We start from the raw sequence: 27,583 nt of genomic DNA, 5'->3' as shown, positions 1-27,583 counted from the left end.
TAACTGTTAGAGAGTCTTGTTGCTGTGTAGGCTATGTTATCTTCATGATGTCCAATTAACTTTTAAAGTCACTCTTTTATACTATTTCAGGTAGACTACACAAACCTGGGAAAAATTCATCTTTCTCGTTGGTAATGGAATCGATCCCCATTTATAGATCCCATTTTGATATGATGGTGCCAGATTTTGATTTCTATAACTTAGTAACAAGAGACAGCCCCTGAAACAGGTTATCAGTAGGGTGCCCAAAGAGCAGGCATATTCTGAACTTCAGTGACAAATTAAATCCTGGACATTTAAGGAGCTTAGGTCTAAAAACTGTTTTATATTTAGGGCTCTCTTGATTGTATGAATATATTGTGTATATAAATATATGCATATTCAGTTATATCTTACAACTGAAGTTTCAGATTTCATCTTTCCTGTAGTATGTAAAACAAATTGAGGGTACCAGCATAATGTGTTGCAAAGATGGTCCATCTGTCAAGTATTTCCCTTTTCGGCATCTCAAGAACAGAGAATCACTGGGGATCAATTGGAGTCTATATTTTGTGTCTGCTATATATTATTTGAGCCTATATATTCATTTAATTAAAATTTCATAAAGCCTAAGATTATACTCTTTCCCTGGACTATGAAAAACATGATATCTCCTGAATTCACTGTCACTCTAATTGTATCTCCTCTGCCAGTAACAATGCTTTCTATTCTTGGGGTTTTAGACCAGCTTTAATATGAACTCTCTCCCCAGATATTTTACAACACCGTATAATGCAATTAATGAGCTAAATTTTATAAGCAATCTTGGAGAGAAAGAAAAGGAGAGAAGTGTTAGCCACGAGGGAAAGAGATGTTTCTAGGTGATATCAGAAGAAAGACCAGGAGTCGATGCTGTGCCTATCTCTCCAATATCTACAGATGTCAGCCCCAGCTCCAATTAGTATTTACCTGGTAGAGGTACAACCTTCTAAGTGCTTAAATGGCCTTTGGAGAAGAGAAGGTTGTTAGCAATTCTCCAATCAGCAGAAGTGGAATTCTAACAGCCTGAAACTAATTGAGGCTGAGGAACTAAGCCTGTCTCTGGAGTTCTCAGGCTGAAACAGGGCAGCTGGGAAGCTCCATATGTTTTGGTCATTTCTGTGTAATCCCACAAGTCTGGTGCCTCCAGTGACCATTGCTCCTTAATGGCCCTGGCCATAGAATGCTGGCCATTTAAGGACTGTGGATGAGGTGGTTTAATTTCCCTCTTGGCTCCTAGTCTTCTCCACTTTTCTTCTTTTCCTTCTCTTCCCCTCTTTCTCAAATTTTTATGCTATATGATGCCCTGAAGCCCATAACAGACAGGAGGGAAGCATGCTTAGTATGGTGATGGTCAGGTTTAGTATTGTGGGAGACACTAAACCATTTTGTTTCTTTTGTACTTGAACCCTAAGCATGCAAATGTCTAACAGAGGCTTTTGAACACAGCTTCACTTAGGCAGAAAACCTTCCATAATAAGAGGGACAGTGTATGAATATCTGAAAATAATCTGTGGTGAAGTAATGTCCACTTGACAATCTTGGGACTGTGTCAAGAAGGATAACACATATCAACTGCTTACTAAGTATTGGGTACTATAGTACCCAATGCACCTTGCTGCATTATCTCATGTAATTCTCACATTTAACCTACAAAAGTAGGTATTGTTACCATCCTCGTTTTACAAATGAAGAAACGTAATTAGAAAGGTGAAGTTATAATCCCATGTTTCCTTGAGTTTGGGACCTAAATGCTCACCTACTCTGCATTACTGGCTGGTTCTAGGCTCCCTTGACTTTGATGTTTGTGACTTGATGATCATTCCCAGCTTCTCCTATCACTTAGCACTTTTAGTAGTGGCTTCACCCTACTTGATTTCTTGCGGGACCTAACACTACTGAGATTCTAGCACACCATTTTATCTACCATCCCTGTACTATTCAGATCTAGCTTCATGGTAACCAGCTCCTTTTGGACTAAGGGGATATGTAGGGGTTCTCAGACTAAGCGGCTCATCTCTTTGGCTTTGAGAACCACCTATCCTCCGATGAATACAGGCTTAGTGGAATGATTAATCAAGAAGGTCTTTTCTCGTTAGTCAAATGGTGGGAAAAGACCCAGTGAGGCCCACCGGACCTCTCTCCATGGAACAGGCATGTCAAGCAGAAAGCACAACCCCCCCGAATAGTAGAGTGCCTAGGCAAATGACTTCTCCCCACAATGTAGACCTCAAGAGATACTTTGTCCTTTTTAAAGACTGACTCTTCAGTTTTTCCTCTAATGCCGCGACTTTCCCCATGTTATACCATTAGAAGTTTTTAAAAAGATAGCCTGAAACAATTTTTGTTGTTTCAGGGGCAATAACCTCCAGTGAAATAGGCTCAGCAGTAGAGGCTCTGGAAACTGTAGTCTTACTATTTGAGTTTCAACAAGGTAAGCCAAGCCATTCATGTGCTCTTTGGCCACATTCACATTGAGCCTGAACAAGGCAAGCTCAATCATCATCTGGGCAATGGGCAAACTAGAGAAGGTCAAGTATACAGGAAAGGTGTTCAAGAGACCAAGAGAAATGTGAGAAAAAAACAAAACAGAGAGAAAATAAAGTTGGAGAAGAATCCTCAGAAATGAGAAACAGATATTTGGATGCATAGGCCTTTCAGAAAACAGCATCTCTGGTGTACTTGTCACTGATTTGTACATCCTGTGCAATTACACGACTAATGCTGTGCTGGGTGGCACTTATAATCTAATGCAATTTGACCGACCTAATCTATCAGGAATGACACGTCAAAAATGGGCCTGTCAGCTTGAGTAATTGAAAAGGAGCAGCTCTTTGAAATTTCATTTTTAAACGAACTTTGAGACTGTTAGTAAACTTGGTTACCAATATTAAAAGGAAATTTCTTTTTTGTCAAACAATGCCCTTTCCTATATGCATTGAAAACCTGGTGCCCACCAAGCCAAACATTTGGAGTCTCTGATTTAGTCCCAGACAGACGAGATGCCTCTCTGCTGAATCTCAGTGACTTACACACCTGAGAGCACACTCTCCCCCCAAATTCTCCTCATTTCATATTCTGAAATTTTCGCTTTCAACATATCAAGCCAGCTATTTTCTTCTCTCAGCCGCTCCCCTTTTGAAGAAGAGAGTTACCAAGCAAAGGATAAGCATGAAGCAGTCTCCCCTAATAATTTTTCTTTCTTTTAAATAGATTGTGCACTACCTGTGAGAGTCACCCTCCCTTCTCAGCGTCCTCCCCCACTTTTGATCAAATGCAGCTCATGTTCTGTTTGAGCAGTAAAGTCAAGTTATGCGTAATGCTTCTGTGTGTGCTTTGCCTGGCCAAGCCTGGCCCAGGGCAGCTGCGGCCCTGCATGTGTAGCTCTGCATAGCATTTGAACCATTCCAGGACAAGGCAGGTGGTGCTCTGGAAGCAGAAGGAAGCTGGCTTTAGTCCTGGGTGGCTGCCCCCTCTGAGATGAATGTGGTGGGAGCCTTGGACACCTGCAAGCAAAATGTGCCATGGTCTTCCCTTAGCCCACTTGCATGAGCTCACCCTGGTTAGCTGAACTTCTGCCTCAGTTTCTTTTATTGGACCTCTAAGTTCCTGCCACAACCACAACCCTGTCCTTGTAGCTTCAGCCCCCTTGACTGGGACCTGACCTTCTGCCTTGTTCTTGCTTGCTCTCCGGGGGGTTAATTTTTAAATTCCTACTCACCAGATTAGGCAAAGGACTGTTCCTGCTCCAAACAGCCCTGTCTACTCCGAGTCATTGCACCCTGTGCTGCGTGATTTCATGGCTCTCGCCTTGTCTGCACCTCTGGGGTTGTGCCCACCTACTGAATCGGACCTTTTGATGCTGAGAGCAGAACAATCACGTTGGCCCAAACCTTTGGATGCTGACCCTCAGGGGGTGGCAATGCCATCAGATCCATTTCTTTAGCTCCGGGCCTACTAACTGGCAGTTCTCCCCCGCCCCCACATTTTCCAGCAGCACAAACATTTAAATAATTCCAACATACCTTGTAGCTAGGTGCCTGCCCTGAGTTATGGTTGGGTCTGGTACATTAGACTATGAAGAGACAATCACATACTTCAGAAAGTAAGGGTGCTCCAGAAAAGTTGTTCAGAAGTATCTGCAGGGAGCATTCCAGATGACAATTAACAAGGAGGACACATTATAAACAAAAAAATATGAATTATATCCTATGTGCTGGCATTTTATTCCTTAATCGATACAACAGTCCTATAGAATTACATTTTACCGACAAGGAAAATGCAGCTTTCATGACTGTATTTTATGCACTGAGGATGTGAACACATGCTTCTTTCAGGCATTCCCCATGTTCCAGAATCTTCCTGCCCCCAGTCTCAAAATCTTCAAAATAAAACCATCACCTTTAAAAATGAGGAAGAAACCTTAGCACCCCCCATAGTTCAACCCTCTTGTTTTGCTGATGAAGACACTGAGTCTCTGAGACTTACTCCAGAAAATGGGCTAAGTAGTGGCAGAATCTAAAGACAGTATCCTGATTCCAGTTCAGAGTTTTTTCTATTGGTCCCAACATTTCCCTGCACATATATAAGGATTCCTCAAGAAAAGCTGTCAGATAGGGGTGCCTCGGTGGTTCAGTCGGTTAAGTGTCTGACTTCAGCTCAGGTCATGATCTTGTGGTCCGTGAGTTTGAACCCTGTGTCAGGCTCTGTGCTGACAGCTCAGAGCCTGGAGCTGCTTCAGATTCTCTGTGTCTCCTCCTTTCTCTGTCCCTCCCCTGCTCGTGCTTGTTCTCTCCCTCTCTCAAAAATAAACATTAAAAAATTTTTAAAAAGAAAAGCTGTCAGATAGATTAATGTCATAATTAAAGAGAATTTCCAATACTTGTTTGATAGAGACTCCCAGGAAAATCTGCATTTAAGACAAATCATGTGAAAAGCTTCTGGTTAGACAGGGAAGATCCGACTCAGAGCTTCCACTTTCTTCCCTACCTCATTTCGCTAAAACAACACTAAAAGATTTTAGAAAGTGTAAGCCCATGAGGGTAAAAAGAATAGAAGAGGAACAGTGGGCACGAGGCATTATTAAGTGTTTAGAAGACAGAAAGGAGACAGCTGAGAGAATGGCAAAAACCTAAGTACTTTCAGAGCAGGATGCCAATGATGAATTGGCACAGTAATTCATCTTGAAAAATGTTGTAATGATTTAGGCATAGAGGCACTAGGGACCATGAAGGGTTAGAGTGAAGTCTGGGCTGAATCCTAGCAACCTGATTGGAGGGTGCTAATAGGATAGTCGGACCCCAGGTCCCCACCCCTGATCTATGAAGCCAGGTGAATAGCCCTGCCTACCTCTGCAGGACCTGGTGGGCTTATACTTTGGAGAAATCTGACCAGAGATCTCATTGACTCAGGTCAAGTGGTGGTAAGACCCCAGGCTGAAAACAGGGGCACTTTCACTGAAAAGTGAAATCTCAAGCACATTTCCTCTAAGAGCCTTTCAGGAAATCTGTGAAAATCTTTGACCTCATCAGTTCTTTTAGGCAGAGGCAGATTGTTTTCTGGGAAGATTGGACAGCTTCAGGGAAAAGGCCAGTTAAATACTGATACTTTGGGATTTTCTAAGGCAACATCAGCTTTCCACAGGAACTCACAGAAGTCCACCATTTCACAACTCCTATCTGTACACCCAGAACTTTGAGTTGGCTTTTAAATACTTCACTTTTATTTGTTAAAAAAAAACTTTGTTGTCTGTTTATTTTAAAGAGAAACAGAGTGTGAGTAGGGGAGGGGCACAGAGAGAGGGAGACAAAATATGAAGCAGGTTCCAGGCTCTGAGCTGTCAGCACAGAGCCTGACATGGGGCTCGAACCCATGAACTACAGGATCATGACCTGAGCTGAAGTCAGATACTTAACTGACTGAGCCACCCAGATGCTCTCATTTTTAAAATATTTTAATGTTTATTTATTTTAGAGAGAAAGAGAGACATAAATACTTCACTTTTAAATAAGAGCTAGCCAAGGGTAAGCAGGCATTATTGAAAGTATCCAACGTGGAAGGCAGAGAATAAGACAGAAAAAAACAAATAAATAGGAAAAAAAAACTTGCAAAAAAAATATATGGAAGTCTAAGAGTAACTCTCTTTACATAAAGCTCCTACAAATAAATATGAATAGATATTGTCTTTTGAAGCTCAGACTTATGGAAGAGCCAAGTAAATAATCTGGATTGGCAATTTATAGGACAAACATAAAAATGGCCTACAAATGTAAGAATGATCAATCTCCAACAGTGATTAGAAAAATGTTATTTAGGACAATGAAATACTTGCTAAGAAATAAGTTTTTAAAAAGTTTTACACTGGAAAATGTTTAAAAAAATGGATAATGTCCAAATGGGTGTGAGCAATTGGGCTTTCCCATATAATAGTGGTCATAGTGTAAATTGGTATAGTGTTTTATGGGACAGTTTAGTACTATTTGTGTAACATTTAAAAATAATGTAGGGGCAGCTGGGTGGCTCGTCAGTTGGCTGTCTGACTTTGGCTCAGGCCATGATTTCATAGCTTGTGAGTTTGAGCTCCGCATTGGGTTCTGCGCTGACAGCTCAGAGCCTGGAGCCTGCTTCGGATTCCGTGTCTCCCTCTCTGTGTGATCCTCCCCTGCTCACACTCTGTCTCCACCGCCGCCCGCCCCCCCCCCATTCTCAAAAATAAGTAAACATTAAAAAATAATAAAAATAATAAAAATTATTTAAAGTTATGCATACATATGGTCTCAACAATTTCACTTCTAGAAACCAGCAATCAGAGATACTTGCACAAGTATAGGTAATATAAATACAAGGGTGCTCATGGATGTCTTATTTGTAACAGGCAAAACTTGGAACCAATCTAAATATGTACTGATAGAGGAAATCATGGAATTGAATATGCTAAATGAATTTAGTGTAACATGATATAGCTATTAAAATGGTAAAAAAAAAAAGATAAGTGTGTGTTAAAGACAAATGTCCATGATATGTTATTAAATGAAAAAAACTATGTTAAAGAACTGTGTGTAAAGTATAACAATATGTTTTCAAAAGCAACAAATATTACTTAGCAATTGATATCTAAACACACACATGGAGGTTTCTGGTGGCTCAGTAGGTTAAACGTCTGACTCTCGAGTTGGGCTCAGGTGTTGATCTCATGGTTCATGAGTTTGGGTCCCGCATCAGGCTCTGCACTGTCAGTGTGGAGACTGTGTGGAATTCTCTCTGTCCCTCTCTCTCTGCTCCTCCCCTGCTCATGTTCGTGTGTTCTCTCTCTCTCTCTCCCCCACCTTCCCTGTCTCTCAAAATAAATAAATAAACTTAAATAAACGTGCACATTTCACACACAGAGAGAATTGACTAGAGAATTAAACAAGTTACACTGGGATGGGATGGTGGATATATACTTTCCATTTTCTCAAGCATTTTGAACTTACTCTTTACAAACGTGCTAATTGTTTAATTTCAAAGCACTGATGATTGTTTTAAATTTGATCCGCATGCAGAACAATCAAAGCTAGCTGGTTATAGGTTAGAACAGTGCTTAGTTCAAAGTAGAACCCAATAGTTATTGTCTGAACAAATGATTTCTAATAATTATCACCAACTGTTTGTAAATGACACCTCTGCTTAAAAAACTTTTTAAAACCATTCATTGAGTAATTGTCTTATAAAACTTGCTAGCTTAATCTGAGTTCTTTGTGGCTTATGGGAGCACTTTAATTCTGAGTTTGATCATTACACCTACCTTTGAGCAGTGGAAATTGAAGCTTTAATTACTGCAGAACCTGTAGCAGGACAAGGGAATTGTGTTTGCACACCTCTATGAAGGCTGTCCAAAGGTCTTCAAGGTTCAGATCTATATGGTTGGGTGACAAATGGCAGGCTGTGGATAGCACAGGGCTGGGATCTGAGCTCAGGGTGGGGCAAGGATTAAAAGGTGCCTTCAGTGGCTGTCTGACATTCTTACTGGCAGTGAACAACTCCAGACGGAGCCATGCACTGCCAATGATTTTCCTTTTCAGCGCTGTCTGTCCTACAGCACCTGGAGCAGCTGTACTAAGAGGCGGTAATTGATGGCTTTGATTTACTGAAGAAGAATAACGTGGGCAGTTATCTAGTTCAGGGAGAAGTCCTTGTGGATGTGAAAACTGTGCCCTCTCGGTAATAGGGGACTGTTGTAGATCTTTAAACTGTCATTTCTGCTGTAAACCAAGCCCAACCAGGTATGGGCTTCTCTCTGTGTATTTTTGTACCTGTCCTACTCTGAGAACAGCTTGAAACTCACCTGCTCTGCCTCAGCTAAACATTGCCCCACTGCACTGATTCACTTTTTATGGCTCCCTCATGGCTTGTGATTCCATTGGAGCTGTTATTTTGCCATTTTGATGAGTTATATTGTATTATTTTCAAGCAGTGTCGAACATGCACGTCTTGTCTCCCACATTAGAAACAACTTGCCAGAGGAAGGGCAGAAAACTGTACTACTGATGCTGTGTGCTAAGCAGAGTGTTTCCTTTCGGAATGGAAGCAGAACGGCCACCCCCACTTCTTAGGAGTGTGGTTTTTGTTGTTGTGGTTAGTAAACAGAATATTTTTGAGGGCATTATGACCTCCAAATTTTTGAAAATCCTCTAATTTATATTAAAAATTCTTCTGAATTTTGCATCTGTACCCCTTGTCTGTATATTTGTTTTAATATATAAATAATAATTCAAATTACTTAATATAGACCAAAAGAGATGCTCCAAAAAGAGGGAGGTTTCTCTCTTGTGGCTTCTAATTTTATGCCCAGGTGTTGCTTGAAGATTTGGAGAAGCTATCAAGCAACATACCTATAAGGAAGATACGATTATATCAATTTCAGAAGCAAACAGCTGAACCTTGGCAGTATTAAATAATTTGCCTAAATTCATGGATTCACATATGGCAGATCTGGGATCCAAACACAAGCAGTCATTTCTACCAGACCATGTTATAGTGATTCTTCTCTATTAATCGTTTTTACTCTTTTCCTCTCCTTTGTCTTATCATTAAATAGACATTTCATTATACTAAGTATAATGCATTTAAAATGCATTTTAAAAATTATTAAGTAAGATCTTTAATAACATTTTTTTTTGGTAGTATAGATGGAGCTGGGGTAAAGCAAAGCTTCATCAAAAACCCTATGCAAAATTTTAGGAAGTGCCCAGTCACTGTCCCTCTGCTGAGGCTGCATTCTTCTGAGCTTACATTTCTGGCAGAATGACTGAGTAGCAAATCACCAGATCTAAGTTCTAATTCCAGTGATGCCACTAAATAACTTCCTATGTACAGGGGAGTCATAAATCTCTCTTATGCCCTTCTATCATTTGTATTGAGGGAGTGGAGGCTGGAATCAATATCTTTGAAGTCCCTGCACTACTGTTTTCTTCTAATGGAAGAATCAACTGACAATGGAGAGAATCCACCCCTACCAACTTTTTCATAATATTGTATTAGCAGAATCCAGTCCCGGCGTATTTTTTCAACCAATGTTTTTCTCCATAGTAATGCTATGGTGCCTATTTCATATTGTGTTTTCTTCTCTTGATTTGCCCTGGTGTCTAAGGTTCTACCAGAAGTGTGTGAATTGGACACCAAGGTTAGTCTTGATGAAGCCCCCAAAGCCTGACAGACCCATGTTTGTTCTTTGGCTCCAGCTTCCTTTTGACTGTCAAGTGTTCTTGCCATTCTGCAAGCTTCATCCCAGCTGCAGCAAGAGGCCCAGTAGAGTGTTGATTTGTCTTGGCTCACATGCAACTCATAGGGTTATTTTCATAATCAGGCAGTTCCATGTAAAGAAAGAAATTCTTCCTTCATCAGCTACCAGCTACCCCCTACTGTCCAAGAACCTTTGGTTCTTCAATGATTCAGGAGGCAAAAAAGTATAATCTTCTGACCTCCCTTTTCAGCATCCTTCACTGTAGGGAAGATAATTAGAAAGGATCAGCCTTTAATTAACTTCCAGGGCCTTCAGCTCTGTTTCACATTCCTCTTTCTCCTGATTTAGTGATTGATTTAGCACTCTTTTGGAGGGCACAAAATGATCCACTGCCAATATTTTCTGGGGATTTGTATGGGATTATTTTTTGGGATTTACTTATTTCTCTTACAAGCAGGAGATTAAAAAAAAAAACAATTGAGGGTTTTTTTTTTTTTTTTTTTGCAAATGCAAAAACCTTTAGGAGAGAATTATTAAGCATTTTAAATTTGGCTACCAACTATTGAAAGACAATTAATTGGAAGACATTGGAGCAGTCACCTTTGGTCATACTTAGTAAATCATTCAGTTAAACTCTCAGCCAGCATTCACCTAAAAACTTTGGTATCATCCTCCATCCCCTCCTTCATCTCTCACTAGCAATGTCCACTTATATCAGGGAAAAGTCAGTTTATTTTTCTAAATATCTCTACTAACAGTTTATTTATAAGTCCACTAAATATTTGAAAAGTAGTGGGCAAGTTTTTGAAGATTTTACTAGAAAATAGGTATTAAAGGCAAATAAGAATATGAAAAGGTGTTGGACATCACTAGTCTTTAGAGAAATGCAAATTTAAACCACAGTGAAGTACCACTAGACACCTATTAGAGTGGCTTGAAAAATAACAATGCCAAGTGCTTGTGAACATGTGAAGCAACTGGAACTCTCACACACTGCCGGTGGGAATGTATAATGGCACAAGACTTGGGGAAATCGTTTTCTAGGTTCTTGTTAAACATATACTCCTAGGTATTTAGCCAAATGAAATGAAAACTTATGTTCACACAAAAAGGTGGATGATTTGTAATCCCCCCCCCAACCAGAAACAACCTCAGGGTCTTTCACTTGAGGCATGGGTAAGCTTTGGTACCATGGAATTCCACTCAGCTATAAAAAGAAATGAGCTACCGACACACACAACAACATGGATGAATCTCAGACTCAAAAGGCTGCATACCAGATATAGATGGTTGCCAGAGGTTGGAGTTGAGAAATTGACTCTAAATGGGCAGTGTGAGGGCATTTGGGGAGTCACAAATTCTGTATCTTGATTGTGGTAGTGGTTACACTATAGTATACATTGTCATAGTTTGGAAATAAGGCAAATTTTACTGTATGTAAATTTCTCCATTTAAAAAAGAAAGAAAGCAATTTATTGAGCACCTTCTATGTAGAGGAATCGTTGTTCCTGCAGTGGTAAAGACAGACCAAGTCCTTGCTCACCAGGATCTTATATCCTTGTTCTGTGTTCACTCTGTTCTGTGTCCACAGTCCAGGCTCTTTATGTGTCTTGCCTGCTCTAACCTTCTCAATACATCTTCCTATCCCCCTGTTTTTCTCCTCTCCAATTTCCTTTCCTTTCCGATATATCCTATAATGTTGCCAAAGGAATCTTTTCCTGATGTAAATTTGATTATGTTTCTTCCCTGTGGTAGTAGAGTTCCATGATTTGTGGCCCTTTGGCTCCTTTTCTATGTTTGGGATTTCCTACATTAAGGGTCCTTAGTGCCAAGGTAGAGGCTAGAAACTCATATTTCCAGCCTCCCTTGCAGCTATGGTGCCAGCCTGAGACTTTGGCTGTACCAATCAGAAGAACGTAAGTAAGACTTTGATTTGCAAGATAGTAATGTGAGGAAGGAAGTGCTGTTGTGGAAATCAATTGTGTCTAGAGTGACAGAAATGGCTTTCTTGGAAGGACTGGTGATGCTTCGGCAACTAATGCCCAGGGTCATTCGTGTGGCTCCTGGAGTCTATGCTCTGTGGAAGTGACAGTGGTCTTTGTTAGAGCCTACAAGCCTAGACTCTGTCCTTCCAGAGTGTCTCTGAACTACTTAATATCCTATAATAAATTCTTTTCCCCCCTTAAGCTAGAGTGTTTACTATTTCATTTCTTTAGTTGGCCTATGAATTTCAATTGATATACCTGTCTATGAACTTTCAATAACTTCTCATCACCTTAGGAAAAAAAAATCCACACTTTTAACCATAGCATGTAAGGCCTTCAATATACATCTCTGATATACCTTTCAGTCTCTACTGTCCTCAATGTGTTCTACATCTCAGTCACCCTGAGCTTTCAAACACTCTATCCTCATTTATATTTTCATGCCTTTGCAGATGATGTTCTTCTTCTTTGTACAACTTTCCCTGATGCTTTCTCTTCACTTTGCAGCCCTTTTCTTACATTGTCCCTATTCACTCTTGACCTTTATTCTTCCTTCAAAATTCATCTTAAATATTACCAACTCAAATGCCTTCTGTGAAGCTTCCTTTGACAGCCTTACCCTGGTCCCAGTTCCCTCAGAGATATTTGTTTCCTCTTCTACTTGAGAACTTCTCATAGGGTATTATAATGAATTCAGTAATCCTTGTTGAGCAAATACCATGGGCGAGGCACAGTGGTAAAATCTGAGTGATAAGTAGGAGTTAATTAGGTAAAGAATGGAGTAGAATAGGTCTGCAAAGACAAACTAGCACAGAATGGTAGGCAAGCACATGGAGAGTATGAGCATCTAAATGCGGGTACCTCTGCTAGGGCATGGAGAGCAGATGAGTGCCCTTCATGCTTCTGTAACTTCTCTGAGGCAGGAGCCAAGTCTTACTCATCTTTGTGCTGCTAGTGGAGCTAAGCCAGACACAGAGTAAACATTCAGTGAAGGTTTGCTAAATTAATAAATGAATGACCAGATCATATGTCTCCCCAAGACTTTTGTCTGATGCTTGAGCTGGAGGAAATAACTGAGGCTTAATTTCCTGTTCATCAGCTCAAAGCCATGATATAGGAACCACCTTTAATTATTGAGCAAAATTTCCTGTATCCTCACACTAATAATCCAATGTTGCATTGATATGATAGTGGTGAATTAACTTCAAAAGTATTGTCTTGGATAATTATTCAGGAGCCATCAGTTTACACATCTTTAAAAGCCTATTAACACAGCAAATATTTGATCTTTTAAATCTGATCCTGTCATCATAGCAACCTCACAAATCAGCTCTTAGTGTTTTAACATTATAGCTTGGGCAAAAAGGGGCAAAATGGTTTTCTGTTCATGACACTGGAATTAGATGCATAATCAGGAATCATTCTTTCTCTAAACCTCTCTTTTGAAGCCGTGGGTCATCTTTTGGTAAGAGAGCTATCAAATGAAATAAAGGCTGCATATTAAGTCAATCTGTGTATGGTAGTGTAGACACCTCAAGTAGCTCCATACTTCTAAGGTACAGAAGAGAGGCTTTCTGGAGAGGGTATAACTAGAGGCACAGAGCTTTACAGTGCTTGTTATTGAAATGCATACCATGCTGCTTTGGCCAATTCTGAAAACCTCCTACCATCAGATAGCAATGACTTTCCTTTGATTTCGTACCAAAGTTATGCTGAATTTTAATCACCTCCTTAATGCTTAACTTCACAGAGAAACAGACTGAGTATTAGGGATATCTTTCTGATGTTTTCAGTGAACCAGAGGCACAGACGTGGCTGTCATCTTCATCCAAGGACAAATCATAATTGGCTAGACTAGCAAATTGCTTTTTCTTATTGGAAATTGCCATTGGCACATTAGATTGAAAATAAAATCCTTACTGTATGGATGTGATGTGGTTCTTCACCATGCAGCTGTAAGTGGAAAGTTGTTTTTCTAAACGAATGTTTATAGAGATAATTCAGTTTGTGATACTGAGAGATATAAATTTGGGAGATTACTGAGGATGATTCAGCCTTCATTTTTTTTCTTGAACTCCTACAATTGCCTCCTTTCCCCCCTCCCTAAACGTAAAATGGGACATCCATCTTGTTAGGAACATCCTCAGAGGATATAAATGAGCAGTCTTCCTTAAGAAGAAAATGAAAATTGAAAGGAGGAATATGCCATCATCACAAACATTGTCCCCAGATGGCAGACGTGGGACTTCATATTGGCATCATTAATCATGGTGGGGCCCTGTGGCTGTCTGCCATACAGCTCTCAACTAGACACACTTCTATGTGTCTCTGAGGCTCATTTGTGGATGTTAAAGATGGTGGGTTCTGTGCTGTACTTAAGTGGAAACTCTGCCAGTGAGTGGGGGTCCTTCTCCTAGCTTGAACATAAGCACTGGAAACAGTATCCTCTTTAAAAAACAAGGTACCACAGGTTTATGAAGCAGAATAAAAATGTTCTTCCAGTGCAACCAGCCATTCTACGCCTAGCTGAGAACAATTGGCTAACTTTAATAAGCCAGTGATGGTGAAACTAGAACATCTATTTTTTAGAGTCCAATTTGAACCTCTCAGAGCTCTTTACTGTCTTCTATATCTATACTGCAGACAAGCTTTATAAACAAACATCATGGCACAGCAGAAACAGCAGAATTTAAAAGCAGACTGTGCAAATCAGGCTTTACTAAGGTAGGAACAAAATTGTGTGACTAATGGACATTTTCCATGCCATTTGGTATTTAACAAAATCTTGTCCTCCAGGAAAATAAAAGTTGAGTTCAGTATTCAGGTGTCACCCTAAGCTCTTAGATTCTAGTTCTCTAACTGTGTACTCTTATACAGTGGGCTTTGAAGACAGACTGTTGGGATTTTGATCAGGTCCTCACCATTTACTACTATGTGGCCTTGGGGAAGTTATTTGGTCTCATTTGGCTTACCTCTAAAGTGGGGACAATAGAATGTCTTTGAGGATTAAATAATGCCCATTAAATGATTTACACAATGCCTGGCACATGGTAAGAACTCAATAACATTTAATATTTTCTAGACCTTATAACATCTCTGCAAATAGATTTATGCCTCTGAACCCCAGTCATATGGCTGGGGTTTGGTTTAACTGCTGTCAGTCTTCCTGAATTCATCATGCCTAGCTGATGTTTCTGAAGTATATTAGAGTGATTGGTTGGTAAGGGGACTTTGCCTGTTCCTATTCTTGGTATGGTATCTGAAGGCTGAAGGAACCTAGAGCCCTTGATATTCACTTACTAGGGAGGTTGTGAGACAAAGGCTACACGTGTGTGTGTGTGTGTGTGTGTGTGTGTGTGTGTGTGTGTGTATGTGTGTGTGTGTGTGTATGTGTGTGTTTTGTATATGCATGTAGGGGCATTATAAATTTATGTAAGATGTGAAATTGGATGGTTAATAACTTGGGGTATGTTTGTGGTAAGGAATTGATTATTTTAGTAAAAGGCTAGGAGCTGCTGAAAGAATCATCTAAAGTATGAGATTGTTGGGCTTTGAGAAGATATGCAGAGATGATAATACCAATTCACTAAGTACAGAAAGGGTTGGAGGTTGACTTGGGCAGTCTGCTCATCAATTATGTAGACATTTATTGTCTACATAAATTGGCATAGATGTGAGCAGTATAATTATTTGTTAACTCATCTGATTGATGATGAGCTCCTTGAGAGAAGGAACATAGTTTGTCTTTGAATCCCCACTGTTGACCTAATGCCTGGCACAGAGTAGGTGCTCACTAAAAGTTTGTCAAATGAATTAATAAGTGGGGCCCTGAGAGGAAGGATTCCCTATAAGTCACATGGGGCTTGCAGCTTGGCAAGTTTTGTTGTACTCTTGGGGAACTTAACATTCATGAATACCCTTAATACCCTTGAAGGAACCAAATCTAAGTAAGTTTTGTTTTTTGATGTTCCTGTTTACATGGGACACTATCAACTTTGATTTTGGGGCAATAACAATCTTCTGACTTGGAAATATATCATAAGACAAATTTGGAAATGGAATAAATCTGGAGAATCATTTTATCATTCTTAGTTACATGTTATCCAGCATAGGATTGTGTTTCAGCTTGGTGATTGATCCACAGAGTGAAAGTTTGGGATACCTGCTATAATTAGTATTGCCAGACCTTTAAGTTGTTCTTTAGAGTCATAAACTCATTTTCATAGTAAATAGTTTTTTCTGGCCGGAGTGAGTTTAAGATTAAGTGAGTACATGAAAGTGTCTGAATTTCTGAATTAATAGCATATAACTGTGTCAGGAGAAAAATAACAGGATGCCAATGTGTTGTGAACAATCGTTTATAAAAGTTAAAGCTCCTTTGCATGTTGGTAAGATAGTGCTGATCAGTAAACCAGTGGTTCTTCCATACTACCTGGTCAAGGGGACAGTAAAGGAGCTATTTGTATACATAAGCATCTTAAATTGCCCTCATCTATCTCCCTAATGTTGGAACAATGATGTTAATGGACTAATTTGAGATTGCACAGGACTTTCTGACTCTTGGAAAGTTTTCATATCCTTCAGAAATAGGGGTATTTTAGAACTTTGAGTTGGGTCTCAGATGATAATGAGAGTCATTTCAAATGGAGTGTGCTGATACAGGTCACAGAAGTAAAATTAGGATTTATGAATGTATGATGGTACAAAAAGTCATGGATGATGAACTGGAAAATCTTCCATGTATTTCTCTTTCTGAGATCATATAGCTTTTTTTTGTCTCTTTTGGGCTTAAGTTCAAACTTAATGGCCACTTTGTTAATTAGAACTGGCCCAATAATTCAGAGATCAAGAGCAATGGGTATTTCTTACTGATGATGAGTACATTTAAAACCTACTATTTCCCGCCTCTGTTCTTCCTGATAATGAAAACTCATATTCCTGAAACCCTGCTGGAGAGGTTAAGGCCTACCTGGATAAACCTGTGCTTTGCAATTTGGACAGTTTTCTCATCTGTAAATAAGAGAGCTGGACAGATGATTACCTAATGTCCTTAGCCCTGATATTCGAAGGGTCTAGGATTCTGTGTCCCATGAAGCTCCATTTCCAGGGATATCCAAAGAACACATGTTTACAACAAGGAAGATCTGCATTGGCATGACGGTGACATATTCACCTTTATAGGACCAAGGAATCTCTGGTTGATTGACTTAAAATACAACTATAAAGACTACATCCCTCCATTAAGTAAGTGCTTCTGTTGCCTCTGGTGCTCCTGACAGTATATTGACAATCTTGATGCTTGAGTAATGCTGACACAGTTAGCTTGGAACATGTCATAGGAAAGTACCTTGAAATTATCTTTCTCTCGCCTCGCCCTCAAGCCCCTGCCATCATTATCTCCACTATGCAGTTTCCTGATTGACTCTTTCAGAAACCGGAGCCTACTTGTCAAAAGATTGTAATATTAAAAATCTACTCTTCAGGGGCGCCTGGGTGGCGCAGTCGGTTAAGCGTCGGACTTCAGCCAGGTCACGATCTCGCGGTCCGTGAGTTCGAGCCCCGCGTCCGGCTCTGGGCTGATGGCTCGGAGCCTGGAGCCTGTTTCCGATTCTGTGTCTCCCTCTCTCTCTGCCCCTACCCCATTCATGCTCTGTCTCTCTCTGTCCCAAAAATAAATAAAAGACGTTGAAAAAAAAATTAAAAAAAAATCTATTCTTCATTATATATACAGTGTGACTTCAGTAGTTTAGGTCCACTTAGTTTAATATTTTTTTAATGTTTATTTATCTTTCAGAGGGGAAGGGGCAGAGATATTGGGAGACAGAGGATCTGAAGCCAGCTCCAAGTGGATAGCAGAGAGCCCAATGAGGGGCTTGGACCCACAAACCATGAAATCATGACCTTAGCAAAAGTCAGACGCTTAACTGACTGAGCCATCCAGGTGCTCCTAGGTCTACTTAATTTAAATCACAGTGTCATAAAATCTGAAGGTTGGAAGTCAGTAGACAGATTTATTGTGATGCCTAATTCTCTGATAGTTTCTGTTAAATCATGTGGTATATGGATCAGGGATCCAGAGTCAGATGTCTCAACAGAAGCACATACTTAAGTTAAATCCTCTTCAGCTGAACCAACAAAAGCTTCCCCGCCCCCCCCCCCCCCCCACCCCAGATGCTCCCTTGGACTGGGTTCATGCAGCTAGCTGGTAGAACAGGCCTAATAGCTGTATGGATAGGTGAGTCTCTCCCCAAGAGTCGGTGGGAACTGCAGATCTCAGAGGAGCTGCCTTGTATTCCTCTCTTAGAGAGAGATTAGAGATTGGGCTGGAGTGTGGAGAATGAAGTCTACTGTGTGATCAACAAGGTAGACTTGGGCTACACAGAAATCTGCATGGGAAATCATCAATGCTGACTTTCCTGTGCAAATCAGGAATCCAGCTCATGACTAAGACATTTTGGATGAAGTGACAAAGGATGAAATATAGATATTACTATTCCAAGGTATTGATTTTACTTAAAATGACAAAGTCTAAAAATCTAGTAGGAGATGGTATCCTATGAAAAGGAAATATAACCTCTGAGTATTTCTTTAGAAGATAGAAATAAAGCATATTATTTTCAAACTCTTGGTTGTTATCTCATGAATAGTAGATAATAGCCAAAATATCTTGGCAAGATTTCTTAAGTGAGGCAATATGTACATAAATTTCTAATGTGTTTGAACATAAATATGAGTGTACATTAGACAGAAAAAGAAAATAAAGCAGACACCACTTTTAGCCATATTTTCCTATTTCTTGTTGCAAAGAAAAGTAATTATATTTTATAAGATGAAACAGAATATAATTTTACATTGTGTTTCTACAAAGTAGTGAAAAGCAATATTTGCAATTATGATGAAGATATATGTGTCAAAGTGTAGTCAAACATGACAGCCATTAAATGCTTGGTTGGAGAAAGATCTTTAATTACACAGGACATTAGATACAGTTGGATTGAGAAGGATTATTGGCCAAGTCAACAAAATTATTTTTGAGGCTACATCCATGTTGTACCAGTGAATGAAATCAAGATGTACATTTTCAGCCACACTCAGATTTTAGGTACCATCAGGGTACACCTTCCTTACTGTTCCTCATGATCACTGGCCATGCCTCCTTGAAAGGGATGTTCTCAAACATAGTCACTGAGGCTTTGGGGAGTGTGAACTCTCAGAATGCTTACTGATGTTTAAAAGCACAGATATCTCAAAGGCTTCTTAAGAAGGAAGGCTGATGGCATGGAAACAAACAATATGGGAAAAACAAGGAAAGGTAGAGGTCTAGAAGGACTCCATCTTAGGATTTGGGGGTGGGATTTCTCTCCCGGGGAAAGGATTGGTAAAAACAAAGTTATCCTCCAGTCTTGGTTGCACTAAAAGAATTACGGGCTGAGTGGGTCCAGAGTAATAATATTAGCTAAAGTATAGTGTGTGCTTATTGTATGCTAAACACTGTGCACACACCTCATTTAATCTTCAAAATGATCTAATAGGGTAAATAATAAGATTTTGCCCATTTTACACATCAGGCATTGTTCATGGTTGCAGAGTTAGGTAAATTCAGGGTGACTAACTATCTGAGTTTTCCCTCAACTTGTGGATTTCCTGTGACTGTAGACTTTCAGTGCTGAAACCAGAACAGCCCCAGGCAAACCAGGATGGGTTGATTACCCTAAAAGTGATGGTACCCACAGTCAAGCTCAGAGCCTAATATATTCTCCTGATTTTTACTGCCTTTCCAAGGCAGAAGTTCAAGTTCAGGACAACATGACAATGAATCCAAATGACAAGTACCTATGACAAAGGGAGGTTTTGTCTTGAGGAAATAAGGCTCAGCTACAATATTGAACAGAACAGCCAAGAAAGTGAACGTATGTTGAATCACCTAAAAGAGTGAAGAATGCCTCCAGACCCTTAGAGGGAAGGGAGCTGAGTTTGTAGGTCTGCTTTAGAAGTTACAGGTACAGAGAGGTTCCTGACAGCAGGAAGCCTTACCAGTCATTTCCTAGTCAAGAACATCTGATGTTAGGAAGGATTAATGCCCATGATTTATTCTGGACTTTACCTTTGACACTAATACTATACAACAGTAATCATAGATGATGATCAAAACCCATAGAGTTTTATTGGAATGTCCTTTTGAGGACTTCGATATCCTTGGGAGTGGCCTTAGTGGGTATCCCTGTTCTCACAAACTCAGGGCAGATGCTAGGTTGATGCTTATTGGACCTAGTATGGCACTCTGGCCACCCTTAGCTGGCATAGAATAGAGCCTGGACAGGAGAGAGATCCTGGAGTTTTTGTGTCTGTTTTTCAACTCTTGCCTATTTATTTTGTTTGATGTCTTCAGAATGTATGGCAAAATAGAAATTGCACAAAATTTGATGTCATATAGTTCTGTCTTTGAATACTAACTCTGGCTCTTATTGGCTGCCTTGTGAAATTGACTTGGCTTCTTTGAATCTTGACTTTTTCAATTGTAAAATATGAATTTAAATTTATAGAGGGCTATTCTAAGGATTACAAATAATTTATGTTAAATGTCTAGCACATATGAGGCATTCAACAAATGGGACCTTCTATATGACTATAAATCCAGACCTATAGGTTTCAAAATGGAGGCTTGGAATCTTTAGTTGTTTTAAATTAAAACTATCTCCCAGTGTTGGATTTATCATTTTAGCCCAAGGCTGACACCTTGTGGAATTCTCTGACAAGTAAGAATTTACTTGCTGGTTTGTATATGTTACTAAATCTTTTCTGGAGGCTGAAGCAGAGATGCATATTGAGGGGAATATTCTAGTTACTTAGGTAATAATAATGGACAGAGTAAAAATAAATTAATTTTTGGAGTCATTTTGGGAGATTATTTCTGAAATTAATTAAAAAAATTTTCATATTATTTAGTTATTTATTTAGTGTTTTCCCAGAAAATACATTATTGCAGAATTTTAAGCCCCCCACCTTTGCTTAAATTATCCAATTCCTGAATATTATTCAAAGTCTGACATCTGTCTTTCTTTCCATTTACTTCCCCTGACTTCCTGTCACTCAATGACAACCCACATGAGAAATTCTGTGTCACTTACAGGCAAAAGCAGGTATATAATTTGTAGGGCCCAGTATAAATGAATTGAACCTTTTGTTCAAAAATCATTAAGAATTTCAAAATGGCAATAGCAGGGCCCTTCTAAACATGGGCCCTCTGTCTTTTATTAAGCACTTTAAAAAATAATGATCTATCTATAGATGGAATATAATTATTGACTAGCAGAAACAAAATACATTTTTTCTTTTATCTTAATTTCTGAGACCATTTTCCTTCCTCAAAACTTCCGCATTAGAAATAAAGGATCCAGCAATTGCATTATTAGATATTTACCCAAATGATGCAAAAATACAGATTCAGAGTAGTACATGCACCCCAATGTTTCTAGCAGCATTATCAACATTAGCCAAACTATGGAGAGAGCCCAAATGTCCATCAACTGATGAATGGATAAAGAGGATGTGGTCTATATATACAATGGAATATTACTTAGCTATCAAAAAGAATGAAATCTTGCCATTTTCAACAACGTGGATGGAGGTAGAATGTATTATGCTAAGCTAAATCAGAGAAAGACACCATATGATTTTACTCATATATGGAATTTAAGAGACAAAAAAGATGAACATGTAGGAATGTGGGGGGAAAGAGAAGAGAGGGAAATAAACCACAAGAGACTCTTAACAATAGAGACCAAGCTGAAGGTTGATGGAGGGAGTGGGGTGGAAGATGGGCTAGATGGGTGATGGGTATTAAGGAGAGCACTTGTGATGAACACTGGGTGTTGTATGTAAGTGATGAATCACTAGATTCTATTTCTGAAACCAATATTGCACTGTATGTTAACTAAAATTTAAATTAAAAATAGATGAAATAAAAAAAGAGAATAGATTATTTTATTATTCACTGCTCCTCAACCTCAAACTTACTTTGACTTCCTTTTTTTTTACTACAACTTCCTCTTGCATGAGGTAGAGATATATGATAATACTAATAACAGTAATAAAGATACTTTAACAGTAAATACACTTAAAACATTAAAAAATAAAGGAAAATTTTAAGAAGAAGTTCTTTTTCCATTACATTTCTATACAGATAAAGTTTAGAGAAGGCAATCTGGCTTTGGGGGAAGTGTTAAGTTATAAGTGACCTGTCTTGAAGCTGCATTAGTAAAACAAGCATTTTATTTTATATTTGTATGATTGTTTGGGGCAGAACATTGTGGGGGCCTTACTGATGTAGATTATGGAGGGGTTAAATTATCTATAAACTATGCTTTTTTAAGATTTACATTCATCAGTGTAGAGACCAGGTTTTTCCTTGAACCACATTGATCTAAATGATAGGTGGATTCAGACTTCCTGAAAGAGAATTGAAAACCAGTTCTTGAAGGGGACAAGCAGGTGGAGACTGCTCAATAGATGCATTGATCATGGTTCATAATGATCATTTTGTTCAAGTTCAAATTACTTAGGATTTTGATAGGATCACTTATCTTTGTGCTTAGAAGATGACAAATGCTAAGTAACTGTTGACCCAGTGGAGATAAGGATACCCAGATGGTTCAGCATGACTGTTTGGTCAGTTGAGAACCTGGATGTCTTTGATAATGGCTCTTCTCCAGCCCAAGCTAGCAGGCATTTGCAGTGAGAAGAGCTGGGCTGTGTGGTTAGAAGCAGATACTTTCAAATGGTGGGCATTAGGGGCATTCACCTTTCTTTGCTCTGTTTTCCTTAATTCTCCTTGCCCTTTATGCCCCTATAATTCTAAACTGTCTAGAGCTCCCAGGGCACATGATTTTCTTTCTCACCTCTAGGCTTCTGCCTGGTTGTCTCCTCTGCTTTAGTTGCCCTTGCATGGTTCCATCCTCCTGAGTCCTCTCCTCCTGGCTAAAGCCTACCCATCCTTTAAGAGAAAGCACAAACATCATCTCCTACTTCACTCATTGTCATCATCATTAAGAAAAGGGAACATCTCACTTAAGTTTTCCCTTATGCAGTACTGGGATAATATGCTTTTCCATCAGTTTGAAATTTTAGAACTGTTCTTGCAACATTTTTTTCTGGTGAGTTGTAGGAATAATAACAAAGGGAAAATGAAATTATTTTGATAGAGACTAAAATGAATTTATGTAATATTAATTTTTCTCGAATTGAATGAACTATAAAATGAAAGAGTTTCATTAAAGGTCTTTAAGGATCCCTTCTAACTAGAAACTACAATTCTAAGTTCCCCAAATGGTCTGATTTTATGTAGAATGGTTTTATGCTGTGGTCTTTATTTAATTTTCTCTATTTATTTAAGCCACGGCTTAGAGTGTATTATTTGCACGCTGGGAATTATAACTAGTGCCAGAAGAGGGGCAGTGAGCTGCATACTGGCAGGGAAGTCATCTTTGTAGTGTTCACCCACATGTCCATCCACAGCACTTTGTATAATCAAAACAGTGTAGTTAGAAGCAGGGGAAAACACATTTGTAACACAGTTCTGCCGAAGCCATCCTGAGGGTACTGGAAATCAAGACAAAGATTTTACTTTATGGAGGCCCCTGTGCTGTGGTAAGTCCAACATGGCTGAAATTAGTTGGTAAGATGTGGAAGAGATAATTTAAGGTTTTTAAAGTTGTCTTCCATGTTTATGTGTATAGCGTGTGTTCCATATACATAGAAGAGTGCCTTGAATTATTTTTCGAAGCAAGGTGACACATTCAAGAGTTTCACTGCAGTCTTCCTGAAGACTGTTTACAGAGATTTGGACAGACTCAAAGGATCCAATAAGGGATGATGACATATTCAAGGTCTAGCAAGAATGACATGCACTTTTCCTCCCTGGGTCTGAGGGACAGAGGTGAGAGCCCAAGTGGCTGTGAAAGAGGGACTGTCAACAGAAGCCGTTGCCACAAAGACAGAGAAGGAGCAAGAGGAATAAATACTCTGATTCTCTCTCTCCAACCTCCCCTAGGACCTCCCATTGTCCAATGCTAGCCACAAAGTCAGAGGCAAGGAAGGTCAAGGGTGCCGTTGTTAGAAGTGAGGCTCAGCACAGGAGCTAATTGTGGAGAATGGATGGGGTGCAGGAGTAGGTGGTGCTGTCCAGCAGCCCCTAGGCAGCAGTAGATAGCTGTTAGGTTGGCGCTTGACAACTGTATAGATTCAGTTGGTGAGGATGCAACAAGCCCAGATAGATTTAGACAGTTGATTGCTTGGTGCAGTGGGCAGTATGAGCTGCACGTCTGTCTCAGCTCCCATGGCTTACCAGCGTCCGTGAGGGCAATGTGGAGGAGTCCATGTAGATACTGTGCACACAGGGAGTTGTGCCACTGCTGATGAATAGTGAGTTTAGGAAACCCCCTTAGAGGGATGTTTCCCTCTAAGCGAACACACCCAACTTTTGTCCCTTGTGGACAAAGTCTACACTTATCCTGGTAAGAAAACAAATCTATCAACTCTGGAGGTGGAGACACTACCTCTGTTTTCCAAGGCTGTTTGCTGTGCACACATCTTTGAAAAGATGATTCTGAACAAAATCTGTCACAAGACTCAGAAGTGCTGTGGAGAATTGCCTCCCATCTGGTGCAAATGGAGATCAACCAGCACTGGGATGAATATGTTTAATATGTATATAATTTGTAGGTGAGCCTGGCTGTCTGACATCATGCTGAGTTTTGCCCTGCTCCACATTCAGGCCTAAAGTTGTCCCTATGCCACAGTCCTCTCATTTGCCTTCAAAGTGTGATTTTGCTATTTTTTTCCACCATGTTTTAAATGGACTTGGGAAAGTAGTGCATCTTAGTGAACCCAAAACTGGCTTCAGCTGAGACGAATCTGAGTTTGATATCCCTTACAATTCATTAGCTCATTCACCTTGGGTTTTGTTTTCCTTTGACAAACAGAGATCATCACATATATTTTATGTAGTATTTGTAAGGATAAAATGACAAAATGTTAAGTATCTAGTCCAGAGCTCAGCCCAGAGTGGGATACTATTATTGTTAATAATGTGGTAGAGGAAGGAGAGTCAGATCGTGTGATTGTCCCCTAGATGCTCCCCTCCCCCTTCATGTTTCTTAGGATAGTGTTGAATTTTTTCATATAATGGTTAAGACACAGAGATTCCACTGATGTTGAAAAGTCCAGGGACACCTGGGTGGCTCAGTCAGTTGAGCCTCTGACTCTTGATTTCAGCTCAGGTCATGATCCCACAGTTGTAGGATCAAGCCCTGCATTGTGCTCCTCATTGAGCATGGAGCCTGCTTGGGATTTTCTCTTACTCTCTGTCTCTTTCCCTCTCTCTCCCTCTCAAGAAAGGAAAAGTCCAGGCAGAAATCCCTCATGACTTAGCATAAGCTAATGTCCATTCGTTCTAGCCATGCACACATGCTGACTTCCCCCCCCCCGCCCCACTTGCAGGTGCTTCCCACTGCTCGAAGGAAAGAGAGGTCCCTGAGGGGTTCTTATTCGAGTGCTTGAATTTAGATTAATGTTTGGGGAATAAATACACATTTTAATAACCCTGTGTATTCAGTGAAATAATATAACATGCATTTGTTCATTATCTAAAGTGTAGACTGTTCATAGAAATTTATGAAAAATAGCACCTGGGGATCTGAGACCAAATAAATCACTAAAACTCTTTTCATAATCTGAACTCCTGTGGGCCAAATATGAAGAGAGGATGGTATATATTTGTTCAATATTATTAACGATTTGGAAATCCCAAACTTCTTAAGTTAATATTTAATGAAGTACATTCTTCTAAGACAGGTGTAAATTAATGTCAGTAAAATAATATTGCAGATAAATATTATAGCAGAATGACTTTTGAGTAACATGAAACTAGACCGATGGAAATGTATTGTTTGATACATTTTGTGTAATTGAGAATGGATGCAGGTCGATGATGATAAGTTCAAGGTTGCAGACTGCAGAGATTTTCTGAAAGGATCCTCCAGCCTGCCTTTCTGGCCTTAGAGCAAATCACTTTCACCCTCATGCACACCCCCATACTCTGTGTCTCCATTTTAAGGACCTAGTCTACACAGTGCTATCACTCCTATTCTTCTGAGTCATTGCACATGCCTGGATTTCCTTGTCTTCTTTTCTAATGTATAAGCCCATCCCTCAAGCCTGGCACAAAGTAGGAAATAAATACATGTGTGCTGAATGAACTGATTCATATATTTTTTTGAGCTATAATGATTTTTATAGGCACAGTAAGAGGAGCAATTGGATGACATTCTTGTCTCAGCAAGCTTGAGGCTCTCTCCCCCAAAAGGTCGTCTAAAGTTTTGCATAAAGGGATGTTATGACATCTCACACAGGTTGTTCTGTCTGTCATGATGGGTGGGAGAAGGACTTGTACTTCCCCCAGGTTAAACACTGAATAAGTAAGTTCATGTGTCATTTGGGAAATATTTTCTTCCCTCTGTGTCTCATATTTGATGTTATGGCTAAAAAAAACCCATATTCTTATTTGTAAATGCGTAGTCTTGCTTCTGCTGTGAATATTTTGTTAGTGACTTGCATAAGGGATTTGAAATCCAGTATTAAAGGCATTTTTTGTGATACTTTACTACAAAATTCTGTTCAATGACACTCCTATCCCCAAAAACCTCACAATTATTCTTGTGTAAATTAAATATTTATTGATTTTTCAATATATCTCAATGCCCCATACAGATTTATATCAGTATTTCAAGAGACAGCAAAAACAAACAAACAAAAACCCTGATAACCTGTCTCACATTATCTTCCCTCATAAAATCATAGAATCTCAGGCCTAGAATGGGCTCTGAATGTGGTCCCACCTTGAGACTGAAGTCATTCTGGACAGTAACTATTTTAGCCCATTGCTTCTTCATTAGTAATGTTCATATAAATCTCCTGGGGATGCTGTTAAAATGCACCTCCTCATGTGAAACCTAAGTTCAAGTATATTCTTAATGATGCTCAGGGAAGACCCCTTCCCAGCCCCTTTTTCTTCAACTGAGAGGAATGCACACTGAAAGAGACTGGGATAGGGTTGCCAGATGAAATACAGGACACTAAGATAAATCAAATTTCAGATAAACAACAAACAATTTGTAGGTAGAGGTATGTTTCAAATATTTCATGGCCATACTTACACTAAAACCAAAACCAAAACCAAACCCTGTTGTTTAAGCAGAAGTTTGAATTTAATGGGGTATCCTGTACTTTGACTAAATCTGACAACTCTAACTGGGAAGTAAAGAAAAAAAAAAGGATGGGCTTTGGCATAAAGATTGAGCTGACAATAAAGATTGAGTCCTGGCTTGTCAATTACTCACTGTGTAAATGAGGCAGTCTTAGGACTTCAGGACCTCTCTTTCCTTGTCTATCTTCAATAAGAGAGAGAGAGACAGAGAGAGAGAGAGAGAGAGAGAGAGAGAGAGAGAGAAGAGCACTTGCCATCAGGGGCTGTTGTGAGGACTAAGTGAGTTGGTGCATAGAAAGTGCTGGGTTCCTAGTTGGCCACTAATAATAAGGCCCATGGCAATGAGAACTGATCAGGTTTGCCCACGCTATCCATTCTGAAAAGACAGCAAGCTTTGTGTTTATTAGGATGTAACATTTGTAACGTTGTACATTTTAGTGTTGCCTCTGTAGAAAGTTACTGTCTGATTTTCATGCAAACCTGGTTTTCTATGAATAATCCTTGTCGGTGTTTTTCACATTTTAGGATGTGACAGCATTACCTGGATGACTTGTTAAAACCCAGATTACTGGGCCCGGCCCCTAGAGATTATGATTC

The sequence above is a fragment of the Puma concolor genome, chromosome C2 (assembly GCF_028749965.1).
Source record: "Puma concolor isolate L17-30 chromosome C2, mPumCon1.1.hap2, whole genome shotgun sequence".
Taxonomy (NCBI): Eukaryota; Metazoa; Chordata; class Mammalia; order Carnivora; family Felidae; genus Puma; species Puma concolor.
The sequence above is the reverse complement of the archived record's forward strand: the minus strand, read 5'-3'. Positions refer to the sequence as shown.